Consider the following 20,312-nt stretch of genomic DNA (forward strand, 5'->3'; position numbering starts at 1 on the left):
AGTTTCCTCTGTGGCTATGTTGCCCACTTTTTAGGAGGAAAAAAAATCTGGGGCACATTTTGACTTGATACTGAGCATATGCTGGCACGGCTGGAAATGTTTTTATATCTACGATGCTAAATAAAGATGCTCACTTGAGCATTTTGTTTTGGCTGAGTCTGCCCTTTCAGGATGCATGTGTAACCTCTTTGTGAATTACTGAAATAAAGGAATTGCCTAATGCAAAAGAGAAATTCCACAAATATGAAACCCTTGGAATGTTTTCTACATCAGCCATTTCCTTTTTCGCTTGTGCAATGTGTATGGATTGTCAGCCTGATGTGGTGTGTGGTAACCAATGTGTGCAGGAGGCTATTAATCTTCTTGTTATAGCACTGTGGTAATGTAAGATTTGGGGGAGCAGTGGAATTCTGTTCAAACACTCTCAGCTTGTACTTGTCTGCCTCTATGAATCCTTTATATGCACTCACAAACCTGAATCTACTTCCTATATTTGTCAGCAGGTTCACCCTTTCCTCACACTCTGGGTAATCAGTCAGCTCATGGATCTTGATAGTGTTTATTGATATATTCCCATTATGGGGAAGGGAATTCACATTGTCCTGAGTGTGCTCAAGGTAGAGTGTATGAGGAAACAATTAGGTCTGACCTACTAGCTGTGGGATTAATATGCCTGAGGGCATGTGTTGTAATTGTTGTAATGTAGGTTTTGTGTTTGTTCATTTATATATCAAAATTTCATTCTCCAACAACTTGCCAGACAGTGAAGCTTGCAGAATAAAGATTTGTTATACTGCAGTTAAGTTTAAATAAGTGCTGAGCCAAAAAGGAGAGAAGTCTTAAAGGCAAAAACATTGGAAGAAAAGTGATTTATTAAACTTTTTATTTCCACTGTCTTTGCAATTATAAGCTATCACATTGTATAGAGTTTTTTCCCTACAATGCTAATACTCCCTCTGGTATATGTAGAGTATGGTTTTTTTTTTCTACAGTGTTTAAAGTCTGAGGCTTTTAGCAGTTTAATCCAAACCAAAGCATCTATATCATGGGACTTGCCTTTAATTCTCTCTTAGATGCTTTTTTCCCTGTATGCCAAATTAGATATCATTCTGAAGGCTTTCTTAATTAACATTTTTTTAATCAATGACTGGATTCTCAGGAGGATTTTTTTTCTATGCATCATTATTTTTCTCTTTCCCCAGTAACTTCACAAGCAAATTAAGTAAACAGAAAGAAACACTTTGTGGATTTTTCTTGTGACAGCCTGCAAACCTGTGAAGTTTTTTTTTTATTTTTAAGTTGAAGCTGCTAATTGTAGAACTGTATAATTAATGCATTATCCACGACAACAAGGTTACATGATTTGTGTTTAGCAAACATGCTTTTTCTGGAGGGTGGAAAGATACATAGTGAAAGCTTATGGAAACACTAAGCTGTTTCTCACCACTTTGCATGACAGCCAGTCTCTCAACCATCATTAGAGCTGCTTGCCCAACCAGACTCTGAAAGATACCCTGAAAATTGGCTGGAGCTCTGCTACCACCATCTGAGTCCACAGCTTGAACCTGGCTGTTTAGCCTTCCAAGATTTGCCATTACAGGCAGATATTCTCAGAACTGGAATGTTTGCTCTGCTAATTGGCACATTCCTACTTAGATTTGGTAGGACATGCTGATTTGTAACATGACTCAAGAATTTACTTCTTAATGGGTAATTGCTTCAACTTTCCCAAATCTTTCTGTTTACCAGCCTCCTTTCTTTATTGTGCCTGTCTACTTTCAGCGTTTGTAATCTTCTTTTATTAGCTAGACATCCTTCTGATTATTTCACATGTTTTTCACTGGTTTGAGAATTTCTCTGCTCCCTGACCTTTTCATAAATCAAGTATGTGTTGGCAGGTGCTGGAAATGATGGAATGATTTCCTTATAGCTTGCAGCAGTTGATGTTGTATCAATGCTGACTTTGTTATTGCAGTCATAGAAACATTTTTAACAAATTGGATGATGCTTTGTGTATTCAGAATTCAAATGCAGTATGTCTAGAGACTTGTCTGCAAACTGAACACTTGGGAGCCCCAGAAATAGTGTGACCCCTTCCAACATGAAAATTAGAAGCTGTGTCATGACTTACACAAGTCTTAATGCATCTCCCAGTTCAAAAAATGGTTGTAAATACGATAGATTTGACTGAATTGATATTTTTGGCAACTTGTGTTCATGTCATTTTTGCCCCCTCACTCCTGATCATTTAATTCTCTTGATTTTAAACTTTTAGTGAAAGGAAAATCATATTGCTATTTTTGGATGAGTTTTGCAGTTATTGCCATTATCATTACGTGTTTACTGATGTCTGAGTGTTGGTGAAACTATTGTGTCTCTCTTCCAGATTGAAATATCTGAGGAGGACCCTTCTGCTCTCAGGTAAAATTTTCACTGGGTTTGTGCTTCCCATGCCTCTGTGAAAGTGCTGAAAACTCTACAGCTGGCTTTGAAAGCAGTGAGTTTTTTGTCTTGTCTAACGATTTTCTAATGTTTAATTTGATCAGCTTTTGCCAGAGTGACTTACCTGGTGCACCAACCTGAGTGTCTGTTCACCAGCAGTTAAAATGTGTGCAGGGAGCCACTGAGTAGCACTGTGGGAGAAGGGAAAGCCTGCTCTGCTCCCTGCCTAGGATTGCATGTCTATAATTCATTGCCTTTGAAAACTGTCTTATCACAGCATCGACTCCTTAGTGGTTTAATACAGGATAAGCTTATTAGAGATAATCTGTTTACTGAATGTCCTTACCACAAAGCAATCTAGTTAACGACATCTTTTGAAGCTTTGTCTTCTGGATATATCTTTGAAACTGATCCTTGATTATTTATCTGTATCTGTATCTTTAGATCCTTTTCTTTAGACTTGTATCTGCTTTGGCATGAAATTACAGTGTCTGGTGAATACACTGATTAACTAATTACTCTTGTGGGGAAATAAGGCAAATCAACACCATAATGAGCTAGTGAGGGCAAATAATTCAGTCTGTTCATGGTTCTTTAGGCTTAAAAAATAATTTTCTGTATTAAAGGGGTAAAACTTTTCTAAAGAGCTACACTTCCACCAAATGTTGCCACAGTCTCCACAGTGATCATCACACAGCAGTTTGGATGTCCAGATGTTTTCCATCCAACATGCTGTCCTCCTTGAAATCTGGACCACTGCTTAAGATGTACAGAAGAGGAAATGTAACCTTGCAATTCATCCTCAAATGGCTAGGTATCTTGGAAAATACCTACAAGCCATTATATTAAAAAAGACAAGATGAGAAAAGAGCATTACAAAAGAAATGCTGAAGAATGAAAGATGAAAGCAGTGAGAAATGTAATATAGTGAGCCCATTTTACCTTTGGATCTTTCTGACCGTTGGGAACTGCTCAATGCAGTTCTGCCTTGATAGTTCAAAATACTCTACATGTCTCACCTGACACAAAAGCAACTGCACCAGTTACTGAAGAAGGCAATGTTAGTGTGAATAGTGCATGGACCCGTTGTGCTTCCTCTTTTCTCATGGAGTTTAGGTGCCTTAAAAACAGAACTACAAATTATCAAGCAGCCTTTTCCCTTCACAGGAAAGAGAATCTCAAACTTACCAATAAAAACAGTGTTTGAGTGTCTTAAGAAATTGTTTTCTGCAAAAAGCCCCAAGTTTGAGACATACAGATAACTGCTGACAGTTTTGTGATAAAGTTTTAAAGTGAATGTGACTGTTTTAAAACCTGTTTTATACACTCTGTACTTCTTGCTTAACTGATCCTTCTGTTGTTGAGGATGCCTGGATGCCAAGGATCTAACCAACCTGAAACCTCCTGAGGCAATCACAGATTTATATTCTACACTCAGACTAATTTTGCCTCAGTGGTTACTGTATTTGGTCAGGTCTTAGCAAGGGCTGTAGTTGGAGGAAATTGTATCTCAGGTGCAAGGCATACTAGATAATGCAAACTTGAATATTGTCTTGTAGGCAAAAACCTAGCACCTTGTCAAAAAGAGTTTTTATTTTGGATCTTCCTAATCTTCTTTCCTTTTTCTTGGCATTATTAGATACATGCACAAAAGCAGGTACAAGAGAGATTAGCCTGGAGTGTACACACAATACATGTGTACCAAAGTGCTATTATTTCAGATAGTGTTCACAAACTTAATAGTGAGGGCTTTCAATAGGAGTGACTTCGTAACATTGAAGGCAAATTCCACAAAGTTCATTCTTTGTAGTGGAAAATATACTCATTACAAGGGTGCCAAAACTTTTGTGTACACCAAGAGGAAAAAAAAAAGAAAGAGAGAGAAAATAAACACTTCCTTGCCAATGTTTTTAGAAATATAATACCCATTCTTTCTGGTGTGGACTGAACACTGCTAGCCCAGTTAGAATACGGTTGCTACGTGCTGCAGGAAAGTGGAGAAGTGTTTCCTTGCAAGCACTTTAAAGCTACTATTGAGTTTCTCTGAGTCCAGAGAAATCTAGTACCTCCAGCCTGTAAAACAAGCTTCTCTATTTGGCCTCATTAATGTTTAGTCTGTTTTTTCTTGGCAAAAGCACTTCAGTGACGGTCTCCACCAGATTGACACTAAAGTGTTTTCTTTACTTGCCATCTGTCTGGACTGATTGGAAAAAGTAAAGTGGGGCTTGTTTAGAAAAATATATAAGCAGTTCATTTGGCACAAAGTTTGTTATAGATGTATGAAAAGCAGCTGGGTCCAGCTCAGGAGGTTAAAAAAAAAGTTTTATTACAGAGAGATGACTTTTCATGTACAAGTTCATGCACTAGATGTGTTCTTTCATTTAGCTTGCAAGAAGTGACTAAATAAATTAGCTATGGCATTTAATTAATTTTATTTGTGTTTTACCAAGCCACTTATAGTATTATGTGTGAACAGGAATCTAGTGTTTCAAATGCCAGTCAGTTGCAAGTACATTTAAAAGCAGCAGAAAAGATGTGAAAGCTTCTTAAACACTTTCTTCCACCTTAATTCAGCAAAGCACTTAAATACATCAAAGTCTGGTGTTTTACTGGATTGATTCTGGTTTTTTTACAGGTTTGTCTGACAGACTTGCAGCTTTATAGCTACCTTTTTTTTGACATCATGAAGATTTGGCTAAAGATAGCTTAGAATAGTAATGAAACCCTGTTAACGTGAATGCTTTCTCTGAATATGTTTCTGTGTGTGTCTATGAGGATGTGTATGGACAGAGAGCATAAGCATGGTCACATGGTGCTTTTTTCTCCAGCTGTGTCCATTGCTCAGCTTCACCCCTATTAGTATTGCAAATCCATTATGGTTAGAGGTCAGATTCAGTCTTTAAACTAGTTATGTTTGACCCAGTCTTTTTCCCCCTTCTTCTCTGAAATATCCATAGTTGGCTTTTGCTGTGTTCTTATTATGAGACTTACTCTCTTCATTATTGGCTGAGCCTCTGCCATGGTGAATGTGAAGCTGAGAAAAAGCCATTTTTCTATGATTTCTGAAAAAAGGAGGCTGAATTTTAATAGCAAAAAAAAATAGGAAAACAAAAATTCTTTCTACTTTCTGAGGAATGTTAAACCCTGGCAGAAATTGTGTGCTGTGTTATTGCAATGCTTCTGCTTGATCACAGCTCTCTCTTTATTGTTTCTTGTAAAAATTAATCAGTTTTAGGAGGGAAATTATTTTTCAGGCTCTTGGGTAGGAGGGATCAAACCTCAGTCTTCTGTATTTCCAGTTATGAGGACTGTGTATTTATTATTGATAATTTAGAGTACATAATCATCACAGCAGAATTATCAAAAGGAGAATTTATTTCCCTCAGCTTAAAATTCTAATGTTGCATCAGAGCTAAAAGCTAGTCCAGTTTCTGATTCCAGAAACTAAAGAAAACAAGTTATGCTCTGCTGAACCACAACTTTGCTTTGTCTGTGTTTCATAATCATGGACAAACATAACTGTAACCATCTGAATGAGTTTTTAAATTTCAGAGCCTCTGAAATTTCACATTTGTGTACACACTCGTTAACATCTTTAACTGAATTAGGAATATTTTGCACTGGTTTAATGTTTTTCTCTTCTGAGATTCCATTTTTGGAGGCATTACTTGTGTTGAGTGCTAATTCCTGACTTAAATATGTACTGCTCAGGCCTCATGGATTAGGTCTCATCTATTACTGGACAAGAATTTTCCTTGGTTGTGCATGTTTAACATTTCTTCTGTAACACAGGAAGGCTGAAGACTGACCATGGTCTATCTTTGGTTTTCTGAATTGGGAAGTATAGAGTGGTAAGGTGAAGTTCAGCAGTCCCCTTCTGATAGGAAGACTGAGGCAGCAAATGATGCACCTGGAAATTCCTTGGGAATAGGTGAATGTTTTCATTCATGATTTCAGGTACTCAACCCCGTTAGACACTATCAGCCAACTAACTAGAGAGAGTTGTATGGGAATTATTGGCATAGGCTGTACCTGAATCTCCTCTGTGGCTGGATTTGCAGGTGTGATTTTTGCAAATTCTGTTGTCCAAAACCAGATGCAGCTGCTTTGATACTTGCCAATAGCTTGATATTTTTTTCTCTTGAGACTTTCATTAACATAAAATTATTTTTGCCACTGTGTTTGTTTTGAGCATCTGTTCTACATGACATGTTTACTTTGTCTCATCTCTGTGGCATGTTCCCACTCAGTATTTTTCAAATGTTGTCTGCTGGGTTGGATGATTCATTTTTTTGCTGGACGTTATTAGCTCAATTTACAACTTTCACTACTGTTTGTTTTCAGTTCTAATGTAGAGGTTTATTCTTCCTTTCTTCATTAAAATTATTACTTTCAGTACATCATGTCTTTACAGATGAGTCAGTTAACTTGCCTAGATGGAGAGGCTAATTTTCATTGAAATTTTATGTGCCCATATGGCACTTGATTTGTCTTTGTTATAGTTGTTTTCTGCTGTTGTAGTTATACTACTGGCAGTAGAAATATATTTATATAAAATTTATATAACAGCCCTTTAGTACTGATGATACATACTAAGATAATACAACATCTTTTATACATATGGTAGGACAGGAAGGTGTATATAGAACACTGATGGTCTGTTCTGTGTGCCAAGAACCCCCATACTATAAACTGGAATAGGTTCAGCAAAGTTACTCTGATTTACCAATTCAAAAGATCTTGCCACTGTACTTTCATATTTGTAAATCTAACTAGTTTCATAGAGGAATCTGCAGAAATATACACCTCATTCACTCAGTGTTATTTGTCACTGAGCAGTAATAACATGGCTGCCTCTTTACACAAGCTATTGATTGATACTGGTACTTTTTGTGTATTGATAAACTAGCTTTGACTACACATAGGAATTCCTTATAATAAAAAGGATATCATGAAAACACAAACCATACCAAACCAGATAAATACAAAGGAAGTGATTGATTAGAGGGGTAATCATGTGTGCTTTCATTTCAGAGCAGAGACAAATTAGTTTCTTCCTGCACACAACTTTGAAGAAAGAACTCAGTCTCACACTGTAACTCTACCAAAAGGTGAGAGGCATTCTGGATGGTTTTCCTCCTTTTTATATGAATAATTGGGTATAAACATGAAGTTATGGCATAATAATATTTTTGATAGAAGTAGTGTAGGAGGAGCTGTTACAATTGCTCATCATAGTGGGCTGCTATTGAGTTTCAGGCTAGTCAAACCCAATTTTTAATTAAACTTGAAAGTTCTTTTGGTAGAGAAGGCAATTTTTGCAAAGTTTTCACATGACAGTTTATAAATTGAACAGTGAAAGACAAGTATGAGAGCATGAGATGTTGTCTAGTTCATCCTTATAATTGTGTACTTTTGCAACATTAAGCTTAGGCTCTTACAGAATGCAGTAAAAAAGGAGTCACTGTCAGGTGGTAAGAACACTGTACTGAGCACTTGGCTCTGACAGCTCTCATTGTATGGCATTAGTTGATTCACTCTCAGTAGTGATAAGAAATACCTTGTAGATGAAGTCAGGTGACATGTACTGTACTAACTCAGTGAGAGGTACAAAGGCTGTCAGTAAGGAGGTGAGGTATGGCTTTGCCAGATTTCCTTATACTGCTCTAATCAAACAATTGTAGGCTCAGGAAAGATCAGCTGAAGCTGAACTGAAACCATCTGGGAGGCTGATGCAGATGAGGAAAAATTCTCACCTCTGAAATACTTTCTCAAGCACAGGACCATCTCCTTGGGGTGGTAAACCCGTTCATGTTAGTCAGTTCTAGCATAGAGTTTTTGGTTCCTGAGAAATATTTTGGCACCTACATTCAGCTGTGAATGGTCAGGAGCAGGAACTACAGAAACAGGCTGGAGGCAGTGGCTGGTGGTCCCTGTGCCTCTACCACATAAAGTTCATCTCTGTCAAAACTATTTTCTACTTTAGCTTTTTAGCCCTGGAAAATAGGGAGTGGAGAAATCTCCCTTTGGCTTGTAGAAAGTTGTTCTGGTTTTCTACCCATGCAGCTTTGAAAATCCAGCAGCAACTTCTTGCAGTTCATCCAGCTCTCATGTGTAATTTGTGTCACGATAAAAAACCTGCAGCTGGTTTTGGGTGCTGATGCTGACTGAGGTGGTTACAGACATACTGTCTGTAGGCAGTGATGAATGAGCAGGGATGGGTGCTGCAAACTCAGTACAGAATTTACCTTGAGGTTTAGGTTCTGGTGAGTGTTGTGGTTGCTGGAGCTGTTTAGGGGAAATTGAGTGTTGCTTCTCATCTCCTCTAAACTGCTCTGTCAGTGTCATACCAACCAAGCATAGGGGTGCTGAAATTTGCTCCAAGAATGATTCCAAACAAAGTACTCTGGTCACACCCCAGCTCATGTGCTGGATGGAGAGCAAGGAAGCAGTCCATTGCATCATTTGCCAGATTTCCATTCTCCTGTTCACTTCCCAGTTAACCCTGGAATGGCAGCACCACCCTGCAGACTTTTGATGGACTTTCTTCCATGATTTTGGGAAGTGATGTTTTTAACTCCTTCAGTATTTGAACTGTATTTGTGGTACATGAGCTGATGGTTTTACAGCTTAAGGTATTTTGAACTTGGTGGTATCCTTTCCCCCCCAGATTTTTACTCAGCTGAGGGTTCATATCTGAGACTCATAAGAAAGACTAAGAGGAAAAAGAAGAAGCCAAATTCCCATAAACGCATTTGATAGATAGGGAAACAAAGGCACAGGAGACCACACAGTAGTTTGCTGTATGAGCCAGGAGTAGCTTCAGATAATCCAATTCATGCTTTAGTGATGAAAACATGCTATCTTCCTCAATTCCTAGGCTGATTAAAGCTCCTTCTCGGTCCTGGACTGATATTTCCATGTACAGACCTTCTGAGAATCACCACTCTAGGGACTGCTGTTAACTCCAAAATGTGTTATTTGCATATTGAAGTACTTAACTAAGGAGCTTTTCTTTTTCCAGTTGCAGTCACTGGAGGCTTGATGGTAATAGAGCTGTCTTCTGGTCTCTGCCAAATTTATTTTCCAAAAGAAATATCTGAATGAGGAAACAATGACTAAAGTCAGTATGTGAACTGTCTAGCATACTGCAAAGGTCCAAACGTTGAGAAGAGAGAGGACTTTCAGGATGGCTGAAGGCTACATTATTAGGAATAAATGCATCCTTCATGAAATCAAGCAAAAAAATAGGCTATCAGGAAACATTACTTTGAGAAGGGAGCTGGTGAAAGTCTCATGGCTTGAATGGTTTAAAAGGACAGAAAAGTTTTGGGAACAAGTCTCCATTGATTTGGGATGCACTGTATAACCAAAGAGGTATTTTCCATCTCCCCACTTCTTTTACCTGATTCTGTGTACAGCATCACATTCATGTGTTAGTGGCAGGCTTAAGCAATGCCTACAAAATCAGGCATAATTGCAAAGGTGTTTGAGAAAAGAGGCAAAAAGTTTTTTTAAAACTGGGAGTCTTGGGAAACTCTGAGGGAATTGATGCCAGATGTGGGAGTGGAAGGTGGGGCTCAGCCCAATGTTTCACACCTGCTTTCTGAAGTTCCAGTAACAGGTTACAAAGGGTAAGGCCTGAGGGGCTTGATTTCCCTGAAAAGCTTCACCTGGGGCTTCTCCACACCTGCCCTGGGCCCAGGAGCCCTATTTAAGCCCAACCCAGGGTCCAGTTCCCCTTTCTGGGCAGTGGCGCAGCAGTGCTGGTTTCCAGCTCTCCATGCCTAGCCCATTCCTGTGCTGCCTCCAGGAAATAACTGTCTTATGAGGAGAACGTTATTGGTGAGTCAGCTTTAGCACTATTTTCATATCATGCTTTTAATTTGAAACTTTTTTTTTTTTTGTTATTTGTCTTGTCAAATCAATTCATGTCTATGGAGCAAAAGTGATCTTTAGGCCAAATTGTTTGAATGCTCAGGAAGAAAACAGGATACCTCACTGAGGAGAAAAAGAAACTTGTGTTGTCTGCCAAGTTTTGGGCTCAAACGGAGAGTTAAAATGTCAGCCAACTGGGCCAAACCACAACGTGTGATAAACTCTGGCCTTTCACAGAGACTTAAAACTTGTTCTGTTGTGTTTAGTTTGGTATGAATTCACCTCACAGTAGCTTGGAGTTAAGCTCTCATATCTTCTCCTTTTCCTCTGTATGATGCTTATTACAACTTGAGCCTTCGAAGTTGTTTTGACTGAACAATATGCAGTGAACAATAACACTCTAAAGAGAAGATGTGAATGTGCTTCCTTATTTCTTCCAGAGCCTTATCCCAGTCATTAGTACTTTTAACAGTCATCTCTGGGACCAGTGGCAGTGTTTAAAACCCACACAGGTTGTAATGTTTGAAGTGATCATGCTGCAGTGCCTTGAGACCTTGTGTTCTAATTATGGGCTTGGAAAGCAGCTGTGAGTGATGGGCAGAGCTGCTGCAACCCCAGGGGATGGAGGAGCATGGCTGTGAGAACTGGTGTGGAAAAGAGATGTTTTCAAAGCTGTGCCAGAACTGTGCCATTGCTTCACAAGGTAGTAGTATCTCCTGTAAAATTACACTAAACACGAGATTAGAACATTGTACTGTAGGACATTGTGCTGTACTGTCCCTCTCTGCAGGAATCCAGGGGAACACATCCTGCTTAACCCCTAAGCCTGAGTTCGAAGGATTCAGAGGCCATAAATAGGCAGCTAAATGTTCTGCTTGGATGTCACACAGGGCTGCAGTCAAGAGCTGGAAAGTGCAAAGTGCCTTTAGCCCCTAGGAAAGGGATGCTGAGCATTCCTTGCAGTTGCACAGGCCTTGCTGTGAATGTGCATTTCTCACGTAGCACCATGGTTTGGTCTCCAGCTTTTTTTTCCTCTATCTTACCTGCCATTTTTCTGGGGATTGTTGGGTGGCTTTCAAATATTGCCTGTGGGAAAGAATCCCTCTATCTTAAAAATTATATATTTAAATAGATAGATAGATATAAAAATATAAATCTCCACCTCCCTGGCTTTGCCCGAAGCCCATAGTCTGAATCAAACCCACAATGCAAAACCAGTTGCTCCAAATTGGCCGTGTGTACTGTAATACTGAAAGGCTTCCTGAAATCTTTCAAGGGTTTATTTAGAGTTGAAATGAGCCAATGTGCTTGAGAAGCAGACAAAATATTTTAAACTTAGCAAAGCATGACAGCCATTGAGTATAGTACTGCAGTGTCCCACGAAAAAAAAGCAAAATGAATTGCAAAGTCTTTGTAAAACTTTGGCAAATCTATCTTTGGATACATTTTATTAAATGAAGGTCAAATATTGGGAGTTGGCTGCTCTACTTTGTTTATATAGCTCTAGTTTAAAACATGTTAGGCCACATATCAACTGTAGGATCATGTGCAAAATACATGTAATAGTTACTGTTCAGTCCCCAGTGGCCATTACTTCATTTAACAAAACTAAGTGCAGTACATTTTGGCTCTTTCTGTATGAGACAGGTGGAGAGGATGAGTGGGAAGAACACTCAATTCATTTAAAGGTGATATTACAGATTTAGTGGGACTATTATACTTCAAATCTCCACATCTTGACTAATCTCTACATAGCATATATATATATGCTATATAGATTTTTTTTCCTGAATTGGAGACACGTCTTTTCATTATTATTGTTAGAATAGGCAATAATCTGTTTAAATGCCTAAGCTTAATAAGTAAATGCGTGTGTTTTCTAACAGCAGTGGCAAAGGTGTTGAGCCATTTGTTGGGATTTTGGATAAGAATTCACAGACTTGGTTAATTTAACAGCCTTTGCAAGTTGTCAAATCAGTTGGAAGATTCTCAGATTTCACTGAGATTTTCTGTCAGTAAAGGTACTAGAACCTGGTTGTTGGCCATTATTTTACAGGGATTAGAGCAGTAAAAAGGAAAGGAATCCTGTTAATCTATCTAACCAGTTATTGCAGAATTTTTAGTCATGGGGAATTGAGGTGGCTTTATTTGTTTGTAGTTTTTGGGAGAGAAATATTTGAGAAAACCCAGTTTTATATTCTATGCAGCTTGTTGCAAATCTTGATTGTGTAATAATTCTACAGTACACCAATAACAAAATGCTGATAGAATTTGTAGTGGAGAAGTTCAGTGGCCACAGGGAGATAAGAATGACTATTTTAACATGTAAGTGGAAGACTGAGAACTGGAATAAAATAGGGAAAACATGGCCTGGTTATTTTTGGGAGGGAGAGGCAGTGGGCTAAATGCATCATGCAAAGGGGACCACATGCATCTGCAAGCCCCAGGAAATTAATGGAGTCTTACCAGGACAAGGCCCACGTAGTACAAATGCATTTGAAGTCTCTGAACACGCAAGTTTTTTTTTCCTACCATTCTTAACTATTTCTTCTATTAGTATCAGCATAACTGTAACTCCTCATACTGTTAATAAAAGGGTCTGTCTTTCCAAAGATAAGCTTATTTTTCCACCCTAAAGAGAAAAGCAAAAATGCTTGACAGCTCCTTTCTTTCTCTTTCCTCTCCTCACTATGCAGCAAATAATCAATCTTGCCTGAATGACATTTTAGAAAAATTGCAGTTGTAAATGCGTCAGTACTTAAGAAAAGTGTAAAATGCCCCTTGCATTTGCATGGGTGGGAAATCAGAAGTTAGCTAAATATACATGTGGTTGGAGAAAGCATAGAAATAAAAATGATCTTGTAACAAGAAAATTACAAGGCAGCTTTTTGGAGAAAATTGCATGAATGGTCACCACTGTGAAGACTTTAAATGGGTGGCTCCCAAATAAATCCTTGAGAAGAGTGAAGGTGCCTAATTCTGGGTGGTGCTGAGTGCCCTTGGCATCAGACCCCTTCTCAGAAAAGGTTCTCCTTGTACTCTCTGTAACTGCTGCTACAAGATCAGGCATCAGGTACCAAATATAACTCCTCTTTTGTGGGTTGATCTGCAACTGTTTTTCCTCTTCCTTTCTCCTCAGTTTTTTTGTACAATATATTTACCATTATTTCAATAATAATGTAATAACATACATTGATTCTTTAAACACGTACAGTTTAATGCTTTTTCCCCTGTGGCATCTCGGCAGGCTTTGCAAACAGTGATCAATCAATAACCTTCACAAAGCCCTCTCCATCCCTCTTAGTTACACAGTTAGGGAACTGAAGGATAAGGGTGTTAAAACACTTGGCCAAGGTCACACAAGGAGTTGGTAGCTGACTTTTTTTTTTTTTTCAATCCCAGACTTCTATTTCAGACTTCAGACCACACGTCCCCCACATAAGCATGTTTATATTTTGGGCAGAGTATAGGGAACAGTCTTGCCACTCTGACTTTCCGGGACAGTGACTGTTCTTTACAAACTGTAAGCTTTCCAAACCTAAATGTCTGAAAAGGACAAATATGAGGGACACTTCAAGAGTGTGAAAGCTGATGTAGCAAGGAGGTGGATTTCTCACCAAGGGAAACCACTGGTGTGTTCCAACATCATTTGGTTTGCCACCAACCAACAAGCTGGTGATGGTGACACTGACCTGCAGTCAGTCTGTGCGAGGTGTTGGCTAATGTTGCTACAACAGATATTCATTATAAACTACAGTTACCCACAGTTTACTCTGTTTATACAACCGTTTAGTGGTTATTTATTAAAAATAAAATTTATGTATGGTTATTGGATGTGTATTTTGGCAAGGAAGTGACCTTGGCAGAAACATGTCTGGATCAACACTCAGCTAGCAGTCACTCTTTATGTTGTCATATAAAACCTTGTTAAATAATATTTTGTTTCTATCTTCAATTGCTGTTATATAAGACCAGTAATGAAACTCTCCCTAAGGATTGGTAAATGGAGTGAGTTTTTCTGTGCATTTTCTCCATAAAATAAAAAACTAAGCCAATGAGTGTCAACATTACTGCCTAGTTGAAGTGCTCGCTATAAACTTTGATAGTAAATTGTTTACTTTTAGATTTTTGCAGGTTTAAAAGTTCTCTACATTTAAATACAATGTGAATGTCTTTTGGAGAACTAAGGATAATTCACATTCAGAAAGCATTTAACTTTTATTTCAGTGAGACTACTCACATGCTTAGAGTTAAGTGCTTGGTTGAATTGTTTAATGCTCAGAAGATACACTAAAAATAAAACCAGGGAAAAACTGTGGCTTCAGACAGAAAAACAGTGCCCAAATTGGTTGTAGTTGTGAGATTTTAAGACACCTTAGTGTCAATGTACAATGTCACTGTGTTTTACTGATTTTCATTTACTTGATGTCATTTAAATATAGCTTCAGTTTCACCACCTTGGTTTTCCTTGTTTTTTTTTTCTGGTTTATTTCTGATGCTTTGAAACAAAACCTTTGCATGAAAATTGATGGGCTGAAAGCTGCTCTAAAACTAAGGAGGAATGGAGGTTCCTGCATGGTGGATTATATTTAAATATACTGATACAAGGTATTGGTGGCTTGAATATAGAGGAAGGCTAATATAGACAAAGCATAATTTGGGGTAAAAACAAAGAAAGAAGCCCTCTCTGCTCTGGGCTGGCTGTGGTAGTCACAATTTGAAAAAGTTAGATTTCACCCACATTTATACCACATGGCAATGGCTGTTTTCCCTGTGCTTAGAGCGATATCTTCATCTGCCAAGTGGTAAATGTGGCTACATAGTGACTCCTGAATTGTGACCAGCACTGCAGAGTGTGCCTCAGCCCAGCAGAAGTTGTGGCCCTTTCTGACTGTTCAATATTCAGAGGCCAGGGCAGATTCACTTCCTCTCTCCTAGGGAGGAAAAAATAGAAAAGCAGAATGAAAGACTTTTAATCACGTTGCTTTTGAGAGAGGTTATGACTGGCTTTTGTGGGACTTTGTATGTTTTTTAGACCTGCAGACCTCCCTTATCTGAGTGGGCTTGTAATACCAATTTCTGTGATTAATTTGTTCTATCTCCTTTCTTTGAGCTGAGATACTCTTTCTCACTGCTGAGCTGGACTCATCTGGCAAACAGAGCAGTTTATGTAGTCCTGACAGAGTGAATGGTTTCAAAAACGAATTTTGCCTCCTGGCTCCCCAGCACTCCTCATGGCATGGGCACTCAGGGGCTCTCCCACAACACTGGTGATGTGGGCACAGTGTAAAGAGGATCTTGCTGCTTGGCCTCAGGCTGTTACCACCTGGCTGTGTGTGTGACCTGAAAGCCAGCATGCTGGTATTTAATTCTCCCACAGTGGCAGCACATCTACTCCTAACCCATCTTCTCTCTTTGCAATAGGGAAGCATCTTTGTCCCTTGGAACAACTGCATGGGAGGTGTTGTTGAGTGGTTCTCTGTGTGGACTCCAGACAATTTCTGTTGCTCTCCCTACCACAGCATTTTTGTGAGAATCTGTAGTAACTTCAGTCCTTAATGCTCTGTAAGAACCTCTTGGGAAAATTTTGCAGCATTGCAATACAGGAGAATAATCAATACATGTAAAAGATATAATGCAGTGATGAGAAAGGCTTTAACTTTGAGAACTGGAATTTAAAGCCTTTCAGAAAACTCTTACAAAATTCCTCTTACTTTTTTGGGTTTTTTTGTGATGTGTTTATCTCTCTGTACATCTTCATCATCATATAATGTTGTATAATGTTGCTATGTTTCTTATATTTAAGGAGAGAGCTACATGCTGTGCTATGAACAGAGTGGTGAAATGGCCTTGGTCCACAGGCCATCAGGAGCCATCAAGTGAGCACTGCTCTTTGTAGCAAAACAAGGCATACAGTTTGGAGTTAGAATCCCTAGCCACACTTCTCATTAGTTCAACTTCAAGTGAGCCTGAAAGAGCTAATAAGGAAGAAGAATATATCAAATTAAATAGGGAGGGGGGAAGATATAGCAATTAAGGGGGTGTTTTGTATGACTACAGACATTGTTTCTCCTACACAGGCGTGGCTCTTGTTTTGGTGCCTGGATTTTTATCTACCAGAGCCTAAATGTGCACTGCTCCCAGTCTTTCATAGCTTTTTCTTCTCCACTGTAGAGCAACAGAAACTGAGTAAGCTGTATCCTGGAAAAACACATTGCAGGAAATGGTATTTACCCTTTGATCTTTAGATCTTTCCTCTGCTGTGATATACAGTAACTTGTTTTATCTCTGCTCAGTGAACAGGCTTTCTTCATTTAGATTTATGGCAATGGCTCTTGCTGGTAGAGGAGGCTTTAGTACTTTTTATAAAATAAGGGAAGAAAGGCCATGTTTTCCACTTATCTTACAACTTTCCCAACTGTTTGAAGACTAAGGAATTTTGAATTACGTATTTATTTGGTTGCAAGGTATTAATTGCATTGGATTGGCTGCTGCTGTCCTGACTGGGAAGTGTCACTCCATGGACAGCCCTATTCAACTCAAGCCTTTGTAGAGTAAGCTGGCTAAATCAAAGTAAAAGTTTTCAGCCCTTGTCCCAGAATATTTATATAGCCAGTTAAATGCTTGGAGAGCAATGTAGTAACCACTGAGGTTGTATATTCATCTCCAGATACATTTCACTGAATTGTTTGTGTTGCCATATTCAGGGATGCTATTCAGTATCAGCAGGGTGATACACATCTGGACTACATATATTATTGAATGAGAGAAAGGGGAAAAGCTGCAGCTAGTGTGGGGAGTTGATACAAGCCTCTAGCACTTGCTTGAAGCCTTTCTGTTTAACAAAGAGAGGACCACTTCCCATTTCTCTATGGACATTTCACTGAATCTTTCTGGGGTGCTGACAGGATATAATTGGCTTTCTTGGCCTTTCCTCTGTGTTTCTTTAACCCCACCTGCCTTTTGTTATGTTGAAAGCATTGATGGAGTTATAACCTCAGTCTCCTCCTGGCAGGATCCAAAGTTTTATTCCAAACTGCCTCTGTTTCCCGTGGAAATGCTGGGTCAATACTTGTTTGTTGGCAGGATGTATTATGGATACTACAACTGCCTTGCTATAATTATATCTTATAGGTTAGTGTTTGAATCATGTATGTGTGAGTGCATCCCAGGCACTCAAGGAAGAAGGAACTTCAACAGTAAAATGAGAATTGATAGTAGAAGAATAATATGCTTTCAGTCTTTTTTCAATCCTTTACTAACAACTTCCCCCATGAAAATTAACAGACAAGTAAAATTCTGTGGTGTAAAATTGCAGAGGGAGAAATCCAAAGTTTTGAGTGAAGTTTGTGGAAAAGTTATCGCTTTCACCTGTATGCAGTTATAAGGCTTTGTATTTATTATTTTTGAAGACTTTTATACACTTCTAGCATGATATTGGTTTTGGAATATAAAAGATATAATAATGAATGGACAACTGACAAGATATAGAGGAAAAAATGCAGAGGTAGATTTTTTTCCCACGACTGACTCAGTTATAAAAGCTGTAGACAAGCATATTTTTGAGAATTTCCTACTGGTTTACTATTTTATAATGCCACTTAAAAAATACAATGAGTAAAGTGTTATTTCTGATCCAAAGTCATATTCATATGTAAATATAACTTTTGTGCAGAAAGAAACTAATATCAAATCAATAAATATATCTTTCCATAAATTTCCTGTGTTTTGATTGCTTTATGTTCTAGCCCTGATGATCTTTACTCTCCAAGATCTACAGTTATGCAACTGCTTTCTTTTTTAATAACTTACACTTGAATTTTTCTAAGGAAAAAAGGCTCTTTATACAGCTGTATGCTTTCATGAGGAATTAATGACTTGACAAACATTAGGCTGTTATTGTTTATGCAAATGCAGTCAGCTCCCTGAAAAGAAGGCCAGGTCACATAGTGTGTGCATGATTTAGTGCAAGAAAGAGAAAATATTTTTTTGTAGGAAAACAAAGAGTATGATTCACAGCATAAACACCAGTAATTTCATACATAGAAAAGTTCTCCTCTTTTAGAGAACTCCCTGCTCCCCAATCACAGTTCTCTTTTTTCTAGGTAAGGAATTGCAAAGAACCAGCTGAATGCATCTTGCTGTAGCTGCTGATGGGTCTCTAGTCAATTAACAAAATATTTCTATTAAAAGATACTGGAATAACAGTAAAGGCTAATAGAAATGGTAATGCTTAGGCTAATATAGAAATGGTAATGCTTTGGTTACTAAAGTTACTTTTGTTTTCTAAGACCATGCCTGATAGTCACCATTTTATTTTGTGTGAGGATCTTGAGAAGGCAAGGAAGAAGATTTTTAGCCATGAACTAGTAAAGCACTTAATGTGCAGTAATTTTGTTGGTTGTCTTCAGAATAGCAGAGCATTTTTTTCCAAAGAGTTCAGGAGATTATTCTGAAATTCACATTTTCAGGAATGTCTTTATGAGGAGTCATGATAGAAACAAGTGTAATGATGACAGTAAGGACTGCAATATATTCCTTAAGGTTATGTTTGTGAAAACCTCTACCAGGCCACCAGTTTTTGGTATAGGTTTTATTTGTGTGGGCTGCTATTTGGTGGCATGGTTTGCCATGTTCTGGACCCTAGAAGTTACTACTTGTCGCCAAGATTCAAATACTGCCATTTTAGCTCTAAATGCCTGAGCCTTTGGGCAACACATTTTAACCTTTGGCACCCAATAGTTAACACACATCTAAGAAAGGGCTGACTCCAGGCCAGCTCAAGGTTGCATAGGGTGTGTTGCCCTGAGAATGGAATTTTGCCTGAGGGTCAGTTTTGTCTGGCCCTGTCAAACTAGGAAAGAGCTGCTGGCTTGGGGGGCAGGTGAAACAATGGGAACATGGGGATAGGTGCCTTTGGCATCCCTCAGCCTGGTTTACTTCTGCAGAATCTCCCAGGGCAGCACCACGAGGGTCAAGGTGGAAGCAGGGACAGAGCAATAACATCAGCAGCATCTTTGCTGCTTATGACCACAGAGCTGGGGAACTTTTCAACCAGAAAACATGGTGCCAGAGGGATGCTTTCTGCTGTTATTGTGACTTTGCCAGCTACAGGAAGCCACTGTCTGCTTTGTGACTAGAACTGGCCATAGCTGGTGTGAGGAGATGCTGCCATCTCAGGCTGGGATTTACAGTTTTTATAGAGCCAGAATTGGAGTTATCACAGAATCATGGAATGGGTGAGGTTAGAAGGGACCACAGTGGTCATCTGGTACAACCTCCCTGCTCAAGCAGGGCCATCCTAGAGCACATTGCACAGGATTGTGTTCAGGTGGTTCTGGAATATCTCCAGTGAGGGACATTCCACAACCTGTTCCAGTGCTCGTCCTCTGTTTCTTTTTATGCTAGCTTTACTATTGTAATTATCCTATAATAAACTGAATTATTAAATTATTCTAGGATCAGTTATTGTAGTAATTAATGGGCCTAACTGGAGTGGATAATTCTGGTGTACACTGTAGAAATGGGATATGTTGACCTGCAGTCTTGCACCAGCAAAACTATTTTAGCTTTGACCTAGACCGGGTTGTCAGGAGTTGACACTGAAATGTAACATAAAACCCAAACAAAGTGAAAGCTTTCTGACGTCTGATCAGTGGATCTTGCCAAAGAGATACGTGTCTACTTCCACTGAAGCCAATGACAGAATTTCCATTGCACTGGAGAAAGCCAGAGTGGGCCTCCAGCATGAATAATGCTTAAGCAATAGGTACATTACTTTATAGTCAGTGTTTTGACTGTGTTATAGTACAAATTCCTCATCAGACGGTCCCAGTTATTGTCACCTTGTTCACTTCTGCTTTGAAAATAAGCAGCATAAGAAAGAGCTTGAAGTATCATATACACATAGAAAGGATGCTTCCTGAGAAAGCAGCCTGAAGTCTTATGGAGATGATTAAGCAGCAGTAGGGTTGAAAAGAAAAATCAATCTT

General features: G+C 38.8%; 1 protein-coding gene across 3 annotated transcripts in view; it reads left to right on the forward strand.

The window, feature by feature from the left end:
- The window catches only part of IRS1 (insulin receptor substrate 1), a 281,844-nt gene that overhangs the window by 130,436 nt on the left and 131,096 nt on the right, over window positions 1-20,312 (forward strand). For all 3 annotated transcript variants that reach the window (XR_007903534.1, XR_007903533.1, XR_007903535.1), the window contains one exon: window positions 2,387-2,497. The gene's annotated coding sequence lies outside the window, so the exon portion shown is untranslated. The remainder of the gene's footprint in view (window positions 1-2,386; window positions 2,498-20,312) is intronic.

This window comes from Manacus candei, unplaced genomic scaffold, assembly GCF_025592945.1.
Source record: "Manacus candei isolate 608988 ecotype Guabito, Panama unplaced genomic scaffold, ASM2559294v1 h1tg000015l, whole genome shotgun sequence".
Taxonomy (NCBI): domain Eukaryota; kingdom Metazoa; phylum Chordata; class Aves; order Passeriformes; family Pipridae; genus Manacus; species Manacus candei.